Genomic DNA, 14,470 nt, shown 5'->3' with positions numbered 1-14,470 from the left:
CGCGAGCACACCGCCGGAGCCGCCGCAGCCCTGGGCGAGCCACTGGACCCACAGTTCCTTGTGTTCTCTTTCACAGAACACACACACGCGCACGCACACACACACACACACTCGCGATCGGCTTCTTTGGTCCAGCCCTTTCACCCAAACACCAAACGTCGCTGCCCAGCTCGAGGGGGCGGCAAACCTCAATGCCAAGGTCACCACCTGGGGCGGCCTTCCTGATCCTCCCGGACCCGCCAGTGCTTGGCCTACAGCCCCTGTAGCCACACCACTCCGGGTCCCTGGCCACTGAGTATAAATGAGGGAGCCACTTCTATCTCAGCGAGTACAGGGCCCGGGAGGAGCGTGGCTCCATCCCAAACCTTCAGGGAGATGAGAGAGAATGATGAACCCAGGGCAGGCAAGGAACTGGCAAGGTGCCTGTGTCCCCCATGAGCGGGAGAGGAGCCAGCCTCGGTGGGAGACTGCCTCCCATGGGTAGGGGTCCCTGTTTATGCGTGCGTGTGCTTATGAGTGTGTATGTGCGTGTGTGTATGTGTGTGTGTGTGTGTGTGTGTGTGTGTGTGTGTGTGTGTCTGTTCATGTGCATCCCACATGGACCCTTCTTCTGATCTGAAAACTCCACAGAGTGGGTGTGCGGGCATGCGGAGGCTGGAGGGTGTCACCCGTAGGAATGCAGTCTACCTCCTTCCAAACAAGGTCTCTCTCTGGCCTAAAGCTCACCATTTAGGCTAGACAGACAGCTGGAGCCTAAGGGATTCGCCTCTCTCTGCCTCCTAGTGCAGGATTTTAAGCGTGCCGCCACGCCCATGTGATTTCTGGGGATGGATTCCAAGTCCTCCTATTTAGAAGGCAAGCACTTTACCAACTGAGCTAACTCCTCCTCAGCCCTCCCAACCCTGAGGTGTATGTGTGTGTGTGTTGGGTGTGTATGTGTGCACATGTACATACAGGTGTATGGACTGATGATTTGCCGTTGTGTATGGAGACCAGAGGTCGACGCTGGGCATCTTCCTTGATAGTGCTCCACTTTATTTATTTATTTTATTTTTTGAGATAATGTCTTACTGTGCAGCCCTAGCTAACCTGAAACTCAATGGATAGACCGGCCACAAAGATTCACCTGCCTCTGTCTCCCCAGTGCGGAGGTTAAAGGCCCGTGCCACCACATGAAGCCTCACTTTTATTTTTTGACATAAGTTTTCTCACTGAACCTGGGGCTCATCTGGTCAGTGAGGCTGCCTGGCCAATGAGCTCCCAGGGTTCACAAATGTCTGCCGTAGTTATAGACACTGCTGCCGCCACTGGCTTATACCTGGGTGCTGGGATTCGAACTCATGCTTGTTCAGTAGCCACTTTAGCAACTGAATCATCTCCCTAGTCCCCCAAAGAACTGTTTAAGGAGAGGAAGGCGGAGCGGCGGTGGGGCATGCCTTTAATCCTAGCACTTGGGAGGCAGAGATTGAGGCCAGCCTGGTCTACAGAGCGAGATCCAGGACAGGCACCAAAACTACACAGAGAAATCCTATCTCGGGGTGGGGGTTGGGGAGGAGGAGAAGAAAACATGATTTTTTTTCTTTTCATATTTTTGAGACAGGGGTTCTCTATGTAGCCCTGGCTGTCCTGGAACTCACTCTGTAGACCAGGCTGGCCTTGAACTCACAGAGATCCACCTGCCTCTGCCTCCCCAGTGCTGGGACTAAAGGCATGTGCCACCATTGCCCAGCTGAAAACATGAAGCTTACACAAATATACATTAAGAACCCGTGTCTAAGATGTTATTTAACTCATGAGTGGGACTGGTACTGTGGGCAGAAGATAGTAAGAAGACCAAGTTCAAAGATGGCCAATCAAGTAGATTACGAAATGAATTTCATAATTGATACAAAACTGGCTTCTTCCACAGTTGGGCAGGAATGGGGTGGGCCATTTCCCTCCTCACTGCACAACATTCTTTGGTGCTGCCTTGGTCAAGAATAAACTGTATTGTTTTCAGTTTTCCAAAAGTTAGAGTCAAAGAGTGTAGCTACAGAGTTTTCTCTCTGGGTCCCACCAAGCCCTGGCAGTGCAACAGCCCGCTTATAAAATAGACACACAGACGCTTATATTCTTTAAACTGTTTGGCCTAATGGCTCAGGCTTCTTGCTAACTGTTCTTATATCTTAAATTAACCCATTTCTGTAAATCTATACCTTGCCATTCGGCTTGTGGCTTACAGGCATCTTCACATGCTGCTTGTCATGGCGGCGGCTGGCAGAGTCTCTCTGACTCAGCCTTCCACTTGCCAGAATTCTTCTCCTCCTTGTCCCACCTATACTTCCTCCTGTCTGGCTACTGGCCAATCAGTGTTTTATTTATTAACCAATCAGAGCAACACATTTGACATACAGACCATCCCACAGCAAAAGAGAATGAAAAATGGAAATACCTATATGCAGTCAGGTGGCCTGTAAGAGAGTTCATACCAGTCCAGTCCTCCACGGGCTACTTTTTAATCCCTGTTCCAAAAGTCTGTCCAAACTTTTCCTGGCTGCTTAGACAACAAGTTTGGCATGCACAAAAGTTTCCAAAACAGCTTAATAGCAGTGGGATTCATTTTCTAAGTGAACTCTCACAGGAAACCTTTAAATATCTAAAAAAATCTCAACATTGAAATGATTTGTTACCGTTAATTACGTATGACTGTAGAAAGTCAAACAGCACTTAAATAACAAAGTAGCCTGACTTTCTGTCTCCTTGTCCTCACTCTTCATATCTACCAGCGTCATATGCAGCTTACAATGGCTTTACGTGCCTATGCAAACATACACATGGAAGATGTGTGTGTGTGTGTGTGTGTGTGCGCGCCTGAAAGCCTGCACGTGTGTGTACATGAATGGAGGCCAGAGGAGGATGTTGGATGTTTTGCTCTACCACTCTCCACCTTATTTATTCCCTTGAGACAGGGTCTTTCCTGAACCTGGGGCTAGGCTGGCAGCCAGCAAACCCCAACAATCCTCCTGTCCCACCCCCCACAGCGCCCGGGCTACAGAGACATGTGCAACCATACCTGCAAGAGCGTTGGGGATCCAAATTCAGATTCTCCCAGGAGCAACAAGCAATTTTAGCCACTGAGCCATTTCCCCAGTTCAAACACACATTTAAAAACATAACTACAGCAAAAACAATGTTTTTGTGTATCTATTTTTTTCAACTAAAGACTATATTGTGGATGTAGAGGGCTACCTCTATATTTCATTTCATTTTCATTTTGTTTGCAGTACAAGGGAGTGAATAGAGGGCCTTGCACTTACACTCTAGCACAGAACTATGTCTCCAGCACTACCTCAATATTTTAATATTTAATAATATTTCATGCCTTGTTAGACGCTTTCGGGCAATTGTACCCAAGATCCTTCGACATAAATAACTTCAAACAGGAAAGGCCTTTTGGCCCTTGATTTCAGAGGGTAAATTCAATCTATGGTTGCTCAGCCCCACACATTTGGACAGAATATGGCATTGAGATTGTGTGGAGGATAGAGTTGTAGGGTGGACAGGAAGCGGAGTGGGGAGAGTATTTATATTTAAAGTAAGGCAACTCCAGTGACCTACTTCCTCCAACTAGTTTCCAGAACCTTCCAAATGATCACCAGCAGCTGGGCACCAAGCGTTCAACACAGGAGCCTATGGGGGACATCTTATGTGTTCAAACCAAAACTGTGATGTGATGTTTTTAATTTGCTTAGAATTCTATCAATAGATACTTTTTTTTTTGTTTTTTTGAGACAGGATTTCTCTGTGTAGCTTTGGAGCCTATCCTGGAACTCACTCTGTAGCCCAGGCTGGCCTCCAACTCACAGAGATCCGCCTCCCTCTGCCTCTCAAGTGCTGGGATTAAAGGGTGCACCACCATCGCCTTTAATCTTTTTAATGCTTCTAATTTTATGGTATTATAAACAAATGCTACAATGAACTTCCTTAATTTTTTGTAATAATATAAATTTTAAATTTATTTATTTATGTGTTTGTGTCTGTGTGTACCTGCTTGTCTTTATGTATATCACATATATGCACATGCCCAAGGATGTCACAAGAGGGTGATGGATCCCCTAGAGCTGGAATTATAGGCAGTTGTGAGCTATCACATGCAGATGCTGGGAACTGAACTTGGGTCCTCTGCAAAATAGTCAGTGTTCCTAACTGGTGAGTCACCTCTTTAGATCCAAACTTCAATAATAATAATAATAATAATAATAATAATAATAATAATAATAATAACTATTGTTTTAGTTTTTTTATATGTGTATGTGTGTGAGCCTTCATGAGTTAATGTGTACTAGCTACATGAGTGAAGGAACCCACAGAAGCCAGAAGAAGGTGCTAGATCCACTAGAACTGTAGTTATAGGCAGTTGTGAGCTGCCATGTGGGTGCTGGGCGCTTAAACCAGGTCATCTAGTGGTATTCTTAACCACAAATCCTTCTCTCCAGTTTCTAATTTTTTAAAATTCTGAGACAAGTTCTCAAGTAGCCCAGACTGGCCTTGAACTCTCTGTAGTAGAAGATGACCTTAAGTTTATGATCCTTCTGCCTTTACCTCTGGAATTCTGGGGTTACAGTCACACACCACCATACCTGGTTTTACATGATGCGGGGCATGGAACCCAGGACTTCATGTATACTAGGTAGTCACTTTACCAACCGAGCTACAACCCCGGCTCTGTCTCTGTTTTTTATTTTTATTTTTTGAGTTAGGGTCTCACTATTGCAACGTATTATCATCCTGCCTTAACCTTCTGGGTGCTGGAATTACAGATGCACATCACCACGCTTATCTTAATCAGCGTGTGTGTGTGTGTGTGTGTGTGTGTGTGTGTGTGTGTGTGTGCACTTTTTGGCGGTGGAGTCCTGGACTTAAGGGTATAGTTCCATGTAACACTTTGGCATATACTGCTGAGCTACCTTGCCCAGAAGTGGAAATACTTAATTTTCTGAAAAATGCCCTCTTTTACACCCCACCTGCATTGGGGGATATCAAACTATTAAGCCCTTGCCAATCTGAGAGAGAGAAACGGCACCTCATAATTCAGCACACTCTTCTGCAATTATCTCTAGCAGCTAAAACACTCTGGTGAGAAACTTCTTTGATGAGAGCTCTCTGTGGAAGAGCTCTCATGGTATGGTTGGAGGACCCTGGGGCGTCACAGACTCTCTGGGTTCTCAGATTCCGGGAGGCAGGATCTCTCAGTGGGTGCATTTCCCCTGCTTTTTTGTCACTGTGGAGCCCTGTGCTGCCCCAGTGTGTTTGTGTCTCAGTGCTGGTGTGCTCCTGTCTCCCTGCTGCCAGGAACAGATCCACTCTCGAGAGAGGAGGGTATAGGAAGGCTTATCACCGGATGCAGAGATCGCTCCCCACTGGAGGAAGGCCAGTGCCTGGGCTTTCTGTAATCAAAAACACTGCTTAGGAAAGGATGGAGCACAGAGTTCTGCTAATTGTTCATCATTACTCATGACCCTGTTCCTCCCATGGAGCTGCTCCCTTTTCTGCTTGGTCTATTTGTTCCTGGACCCAAGGCAGCCACCCTGGCCTCGCTCGACTTTTCTTTCAGCTAAAAGGGTTACTGCTGCCTAGAACAGATTCCCAAGGAATCAACCACTCTGTATAACTGGGGAAGAGGAGACAGACACCAGTGGGCCATTGTAAGGGGCTGATATAATGATCATGAATCTCCACTCCATCCCACATGCCATTATTGGTAAAGTGGCTGGTTGGATGTTTGTGTCACTGCCAACAGACAGTTTATCTGGAGAAAGAGCAGGAACTCTGGAGGGAGACAGACCTGGGTTTTAGTTTCATTTGGGCCCCTTACTGGCTATGTGTCTGAGGGGCTTGATTTTTCCTGGTCTTATGATTTCGTCTGCAGGTGAACTGTATCTGCCTCATGGACCACTGTGAGGATCAAATGGCAGAATATTACTGTGGGATGTTCTATATTTTAAGTGTGTTGCTCTGATTGGTTAATAAATAAAACACTGATTGGCCAGTAGCCAGGCAGGAACTATAGGGGGGACAAGGAGAGAGGAGAATTCTGGGAAGTGGAAGGCTGAGTCAGAGAGACTCTGCCAGCCGCCACCATGAAAAGCAAGATGTAAGGTACCAGTAAGCCACGAGCCACGTGGCAACTTACAGACTAATAAATATGGGTTAATTTGAGATCTAAGAACAGCTAGCTAGAAGCCTGAGCCATTAGGCCAAACAGTTTAAATAATATAAGCGTCTGTGTGTTTATTTTTATAAGTGGGCTGTGGGACTGAGGAAGGCTTGGCGGGACACGGAGGGAAGCTCTCCATCTACAGAATGTATAATGGACCTTCATACATGAATACTCAGTCAGCATAGATTCTCTCTCTTACAGGTGACATTTCGATGTGATCACTTTTCAAAGTGACAATCTCATGGAGCATCAAGGAGCATCGCACATCAGAAGCAGAAAGAATCCATTCCCCTGCTGTACCCATTTGATGGCAGTTTCAGGTCTGGGCAGGACTGTGGAAATGGCAAGGTCTGTCCCAACCTGTCCTCCTGTGACACTGTGTGCTGGTAAATTGCAGCCACACCTGTATGAACAGCTGCATTCCACATGCTAGTTCATGCTTCAGACCTTTGCTTTGTTATGCATTGTCCTCTGTCCAAGTGTCCTCACTGAAAATGCCCCCTTAGGGGTTCTGTGGAGATGGCTCAGTCAGTGAAATACCCGCTATGAAAACACCCTAGTACCCCCACAAAAAGCCAGGTGTGGTGATGTGCGCCTGTAATCCTAGCAATGAAAGGCAGAGACAGGAGGATTCCTAGCACAATCCGTGAGCTCCAGGTCCAGTGAGATACTCTGTGACGATAAATCATTAAACAGACAAAATAAGGTGAACAAATCAGGCATGGTGGGCATGCTTTTGATCCCAGCATTCAGGAGGCAGAGGCAGGAGATCTCTGTGAGTTTGAGGCCAGCCTGGTCTAGCTAGTGAGTTCTAGGCCAGCCAGGACTACATAGTGAGAGCCTGTCTCAAAAACAAACAAAGGTGAACAGCAATTGAGGAAGACACCTGGCATTGTCCTCTGGCTTTCACACTCACACCCCACAAAAGAAAACATCCATTTAGACCACAAGCCATATCTGGACACAAACTACACCATTTCACCTGGCATGTCTGGCTCTGTCTGGAAGAGAACCAAAATAGACTTTCATCTTACTACATATAAAAAGAAAATTCCAGATGGATAAAGAGCTGAAAATGCAAAAATTATTAGAGATCTAGCAAAACAAACTACCATACAACACTAGCATCTTCCAGAACGGCTAAATGAAAAGGTCAGATGGTGTCAGGCGTTCAGGTGTCTATAGAAGAACGGTGTGTGTGGGGGCATCAGTGGCACAATCAAGCTGGATAGCCGGCAGGATCTAAGGAAACTGAACGTACACAGTCCCCACCACCCAGAAAGCACAGTCCTGAGTAAATACTCGGTAGAAACGCAACTGTATCTCCTCTAAAGACTGTGCATGAGAAAGCTCAGAGTAGCACTCTTGGGAAAAAGCCCCAAACAGGAAGCAACACCAATGTTCTTCAACCTAAAACAGAGACAGTGTGCTAACTTTATAGACTAGGAATCTCAGTCATGATGGTGAATTAAAACAGCCAGCAGGAAGCGAGCATGCAAGGGTGTTTAGATAGAGTTCAGTCATAAGCTATGGTGTGCACACAGGATGTAGGTTCATTGGGGGTGGGGAGTGCTGGGAGGGATAGGAGGAGGGCTGGGTGCTGATCAGTCTCCTTCCTTCAAAAACTATTCTTAGTAATTTCATATATGAATACAATGTATTTAGATCATACCCACTCCAGGTTCACCAACTTCAACTCCCCTCAGACCCACCCCCACGTCCCCACATGCTTCTCTCAACTTCATATCTCTCTCTGTCTCTCTGTCTCTGTGTCTGTCTGTCTGTCTGTCTCTGTCTCTCTGTCTCTCTGTCTCTCTGTCTCTCTGTCTCTCTGTCTCTCTCTCTCTCTCTCTCTCTCTGTCTCTCTGTCTCTCTCTCTCTCTCATAACCCATTGATTCCTATAGTGCTGTCTGCATGCACATGGGTGTAGGGTGTGCTCCACCCGAGCATGGCCAACCTACCGTGGCCACCCCCTCCCTCACCTGTGGACATTGTTGATAGCTCCTCAGCCAGTGTGGAGCTTCTTAAGTCCTTTCCCTGTCCTTGCCCACTGACTTCATCTTGTGCATTCTTGAACCAGCAACCGTGGCTGCAGTGAGTTTATGTGTGGAATGGCCCCGTCAGATCCAGAAGATGTTATTTAGCAGTAACCATCCCTGACCTCTGGCTCTTACAGTTTTTCCTCTTGCCTCTTCTTCCTTGATTGTCCCTGAGGCTTTGAGGGAAGGGATATGAGATTCTGTTTCTTGATCTGGGTCTTATTATGTTGAATATACCTACCTCTTAAGAAGTCACCTACTGCAAGTGTACACATACCTCATATGTGTGTTGTAATTCAAAAAAGTTTTGGCAATACAATTTTGACCTCATACAATCTTTTTCTTGTATGTCTATACGGTGTATATACATGGTCATGTGAGTGTGAATGTGTGTGTATGAAGGTGTGTGTGGAGGCTAGAGGTCAATGTTGGGTATCTTTCTCAGTTGCTCTCTACTTTATTTTTTGTGACTGAACACTGAACTCATCATTTCAGCTGGGTTGGGAGGCCGATGAACTCCAAGTGTCTGTCCATCTCTGCTGGGATTACAGACAGTTGCCACCACACCCAGTTTTTACTACGTGGGTGCTGAGGATAGGAGCTTGCACAGCGAGTTTCTTCCTGACTGAGCCTTCTCTGCAGCCCCGTGGGCTTCAGGAATCTAAATCTTGGAAGACTTTCTCAAACCGAGTTTGGAAACCCAGATCTAAAAGATAGACGTTTTTGCCTTTAAGTATGCATTTTTAATGCTTTTTTTAGGCAAGATGCTGTAAGCAAAGTTAAAAGACAAACAAATTTGAAAAAGGTATTTGCAATGCAGATGATAGACAAAGGTTAATCACTACAATATGCAAAGAGCTCTTATAAATTGATAAAAAAAAAAAAAAATCCAAAGGAGAAAACAGGCAACAAATAGGTTGTTCAGAGGGGGGAAAAATCAAACTGTATGGAAAGATGCTCGCGTTCATTAGAATGCAAGGGAATGCAAATTAAAGTAATAAAAGATACTCATTTACACCCTTCAGGCTGACAAAATTAAAAAGAGCTTCTACGACGATTGCATGTTGGGGGGGGGGGAACCCCTGCCCTCAATCATTGCTGGTGGAGATGTAAATTATTATAGCATTTTTAGAAATCAATCTGGAAAAATCCATCAAAATTAAAAATATATATGCCCTTTGACCTAGGAGTTCCACTCCTGGGAAATGGCAGCACCTAAGGGCCCGTGTGTGGAGGCGTTGCAACGCTGGTGTTGATGTGCTTGTGGTGTACATCTGTGCCCCTGCAGGAGCACACACAGGGAAGACAAAACAGAGAAGCAGCAAAAACTGTGCTCTCCTTTAGAACTCAAGGCAAAGGCCTGCGGGTTCTTCCATCTTCTTAGGCCACAAGAGTGCTTTCCCTGGGGCAGAAGTGGACAGCGGGTAGCAGCCTGGCCTCCTTGATTTAGCCACAACCTTGACACCAGAGCAGCCTGTGAAGGAGGTTTTCTAGTATGGAACTCCTTTCTCAGTGGGACTCAGATCCTGTCACTCCATGATCAAAGAAAGAAGAACAATAAAAGAGGTCACAAAGGTGGCTCTTGGGGACATCAATTGTCCCACCTAGACTGGCTTTCCCAGGCAAAGACAGGCAAGCATCTTTATGGTGAGACATAGAATCAAGAGCAAACAATAATTTCTAAAAAACTTCATCTCCCTTCTGTTAGGAAGGAAGCCACAACAGGGTTCTTACTGTAAAGGACAACATGACATATGTAGAAATGTTTGAAATTATAAACCAAGCTAGTAAACTACATTAAAATGTCCTATCCTTCTACATTGAAAAATATATGTTTATAGGATAAAAAAAATAGATCTTTTATTTCTTTTTTTATTTCTATGGTTCCAGGGACTGAGCCAGGTCCTTCTGCGTTCTAAGCATATTCTCTTCCACTGATAAATACTGTTCCTTGTAGCCCAAGAATGGGCTAAGGATGGCATTGGGCTTGCAATCTTCCGACCTCAGCCTCCTAACTGCTAGAATTACAGGTATGTGGCACCACAAGATGCATGTAGTTATGGCTGGGGTATAGCTCACTGGTAGAGCGCTTGCCTTGTATGTCCTAGGCTGAATTAACAACAACAACAACAACACACACACACACACACACACACACACACACACACACACACACTTTGTAACATATCTTTTCATTGAATTTAACTTTCCTGCTTTCCTTATTGTAAAATTACTAATTATGTTGTTACAATCAAGATTTCACACAATTTATATTCTCTTGACAGTGATGTGAAATTTGTCTCTTTTGAGTCACTGTAATTCTGAGATAATTTTAAAAATTATTTTTGATCCAGAGAATGCTTTAGTAATACAAGGAATTGCCATCAAAATTGTAAAACAATTTTTAAATTTGAAAGTTGAATTGTAAGTTTTACTTAACTTATTCAAATATTTTAGTGACATTGCTTAGAAAAATAAAATGACAGAAGGGCTAGAAAGACGGCTCAGGAGCTAACTTTCTTGTTTTCCAGAGAATCTGAGCTCAGTTCCCAGCATCCATTTTGGGACACTCATAAACTGCTTGTAACTCTAATCCCAGTGGATCTGACACCCTCTTCTGGCCTCCATAGGCACTGCACACACATGGTGAGTACACACATACAAATAAAAGTCTTTAAAGAAATCGTCTCTACTACAGAAAACACTACATATTATTTTAATTTCACTTGAGAGATGTCTACCTTTTAAATTACAATTGTATATTGGATAATTTGGGGAGTCATGAAGTAATAAGAAGGACTGGCCTCCTCGTACGAAACAAATCTGAAGGTAAACTGAAGTGATACTGTGGCTGAAATATTCGCCACCATGAGCAGCTGCCAATAGCATGCTAATGTGTGAGTCCCTTCTGCACCAAGAACCGGAGCACAACGAGCAACGTGAGATGAATGTGCGGCCCTACTGGGAAATGGGATTGCACTATGTCAGAAACCGTTGCCATCTCACAATCTGAGCAAAAGGATTTGACAAGTTAATTCATTTGTTCTTTCCTAACTAAATGCTTCTGCCACTCAAACCCTCCCTGAAACCTGAAGTGGTTTCTGTCTCTGGTGTTGGTAGAGGTGCAACCCAGGAACCTCTGGGACATCCAGATGCAGCTGTCTTCTGCACTGGGGGACATGGGCAAAAGGTTGGGGAGCTGTGTTTCCCTGGGGCCTGAACAATGTTGTCACCAGAGGTGATGTTTTGGGTCTTGTCTGTTAAGATGCTGGTGCTGAGCATAGATCCTGCATGTTTGTGACATGTGAGCCCTTCTCAAATGAGGCTTCTTGAACTTTACATTCTGCAAGATCTGATTTTAATTTCCCAATCTAATAGAGCCATTCTTCTGTTAACAAAAAAAGAAATGTCACTAGAAAAGCAAAAAAGAAAAATTTATACAAACAATGGTATTTTTTATTTTATTTATTTATTTATTTATTTATTTATTTATTTATTTATTTATTTATTTATTTATTTTTTTGGTTTTTCGAGACAGGGTTTCTCTGTGTAGCTTTGCGCCTCTCCTGGAACTCACTTGGTAGCCCAGGCTGGCCTCGAACTCACAGAGATCCGCCTGGCTCTGCCTCCCGAGTGCTAGGATTAAAGGCGTGCGCCGCCGCCGCCGCTGCCGCCGCCGCCGCCGCCGCCGCCGCCGCCGCCGCCGCCGCCACCACCACCACCACCCGGCTACAAACAATGGTATTTTTAAGAAATTTCTCTCTCATATCACTTCAAATTTCCTCCCGACCTGATCGAATTAGTCATGTAACAAGGACTTAGAGACTGCCTTTGCTTAAAAAACAAAAAACAAAACCAAAAAAAGTACCAACTTTTCACTTAGGTCTGAAGATGCCCCATGCATATGCATCCTTTATCATCTTAAACTTTGTCCAGATTCCTGCTCAACTCTGAACATAGATGTGTCAATCATTTAAAGAGGGTTAATGTAGGGGACTGGGAAGATGACTCAGTGGTTGAGAACTTGCAGGGAACTTGGAGTTTGATTCTCAGAACCCATATTGGGTGGCTTACAGCTGCCTGTAACTCCAGATCCAGATACAATGCCCCCTTCTGGCCTCCAAGAGCATCTGCAGGCACATGCACATACACAACTAAAAGTAATCCTTTTTATTTATTTATTTTTTTTGAGACAGGATTTCTCTGTGTAGTTTTGGTGCCTGTCCTGGATCTCGCTCTGTAGACCAGGCTGGCCTCGAACTCACAGAGATCCACCTGACTCTGTCTCCTGAGTGCTGGAATTAAAGGTGTGCACCACCACCACCAGGCTAGTAATCCTTTTTAAAAAATAATTTATTTAATGTGTATTGGTGTAAAGGTGTCAGATCCCCTGGAGCTGGAGTTACAGAGAGTTGTAAAGGACCATGTGGGTGCTGGGACTTGAACCTGGGTCCTCTGGAAGAGCAGCCAGAGCTCTTAGCTGCTGAGCCACCATCTCTCCAGCCCCTAAAAGTAGTCTTTTTATAAAGGAATGTTCATGTAAATCTAGTAATCCTAGCTCTTCGTGGCTGAAGGCAGCAAGCTTTCAGGAACAGGGGTCTGCAGGCAGATCACCCTGTGAGGGTCTGCACCCAAGCAGGGGACCTGGACTGCGCTTCAAACTGTAAACATCTAGGACTGGGTCAGAGCTCAGTCAGTAAGGTGCTTGCAAGCATGAGGGTCTGAGTTTGGTCCTGCTTGTAATCCCAGAGCTGAGAAGTCGGGGGTAAGTAGATCCCTGGGGTTCACTGGCCAGTCAGCTTAGCTTAGTGAGTTCCGGGTTATCAAAGACTAGACCTCAAAAGTCAAGCTGGACAGTGTCTGAGGAATGACAGCTAATGTTTTCTTCTTGCCTCCAAATGTGCACTCCCCACATACACCTGAGCAACACACACACACACCACACACACATACACACACACCACATACACACACACATACACACACACCACACACACAGCTGTAAACATCTTTTCCAGAGCCCACAGGGACTCACAGACTCGGACTGAAATGATAGAGCACATCTCAGTCTGACTGAGATTTCTTTTTTTTTTTTTAAACAAACATCAACATTTATTAACTCCTTTATTTTTTCTTTTTCTCTCATTTTTTTTTTTTTTTTTTTGAGACAGGGGTGTTTTATGTGTAGCCCTGGCTGTCCCAGAACTTGCTATAGATCAGGCTGGCCTCGAACTCAGAGATCTGCCTGTCTCTGCCTCCCGAGTGCTGGGATTAAAGGTGTCACCACTGCCGCCCGACCCGAGATTTCTTGTCTGTGCACACACCTCACTTGTTCTTTGCTCTGGTTCTTTCCCTCTGCAGCTCTGGGGATCAAAGTCCGGGCTGGGGACACTGAGTCCCCTTTGTCTTTCCAGCATCATGGCTCTACGGAACAGATTTCTTTCCTGTTTCACTACTATTTTCCGATTTGCTTTTTTGGGGAAATGGTTGGACCTGGTTTTGGGGGACTCCCTAAAGTCAGACCTTAGAACTCCAGTGACAGTCACAGAATTGGGTGTTGCAGCTTAACATGCTGGAAGCAAAGATAATTCCCAAGACGGAAACTGTAGCTTTGATTTAGGAATTTTCAGAGCCCTGAGAGGTGGCCTGTTCCTCTCCTCCATCTAGCAAACTCGAGGTAACGATGGATCTGTTACTCTGCTTTGCACTGAAACTAGGCCACTGTTCTGTGCCTGGGTTACATCATCCTGTACAAATGGGCATGGACCCAGGAGAGCACCGTGTGCTGCAGCCAAGCACAGTGGCTGGACTGGAGGCTGACCTCAGATCTTCTGGGTATTGCTGCTCTAAACAAACAGGCCACACCCACTGCAGCCGCTTTACCTTACACCTGCTGGGAGGTGGTCTGGTAAGCAAGGTGCTGGGACCCTGCAGTCCTTGGGCTACTTCTTCACCATGCTTGCTGCTTCATGGTGTGGGACCTTCCTCCTCCCCCAGAAACCAAAAGAGGGGCACATAATGTCTGGTGGAACTGAAGGTTCTCTCTCTCTCTCTCTCTCTCTCTCTCTCTCTCTCTCTCTCTCTCTCTCTCTCTCTCTCTCTCTCTGTGTGTGTGTGTGTGTGTGTGTGTGTGTGTGTTCCTCCCTGCCATGCTGTCTGCAATGTTAATAATCTTCCTAGTAAATTTTGCACCCTCAAGGGCACCTCAACTCACACATCAAACCGTCTCTT

This window comes from Peromyscus eremicus, chromosome 7 (genome assembly GCF_949786415.1).
Source record: "Peromyscus eremicus chromosome 7, PerEre_H2_v1, whole genome shotgun sequence".
Taxonomy (NCBI): Eukaryota; Metazoa; Chordata; class Mammalia; order Rodentia; family Cricetidae; genus Peromyscus; species Peromyscus eremicus.
This window is presented reverse-complemented; position numbering follows the sequence as displayed.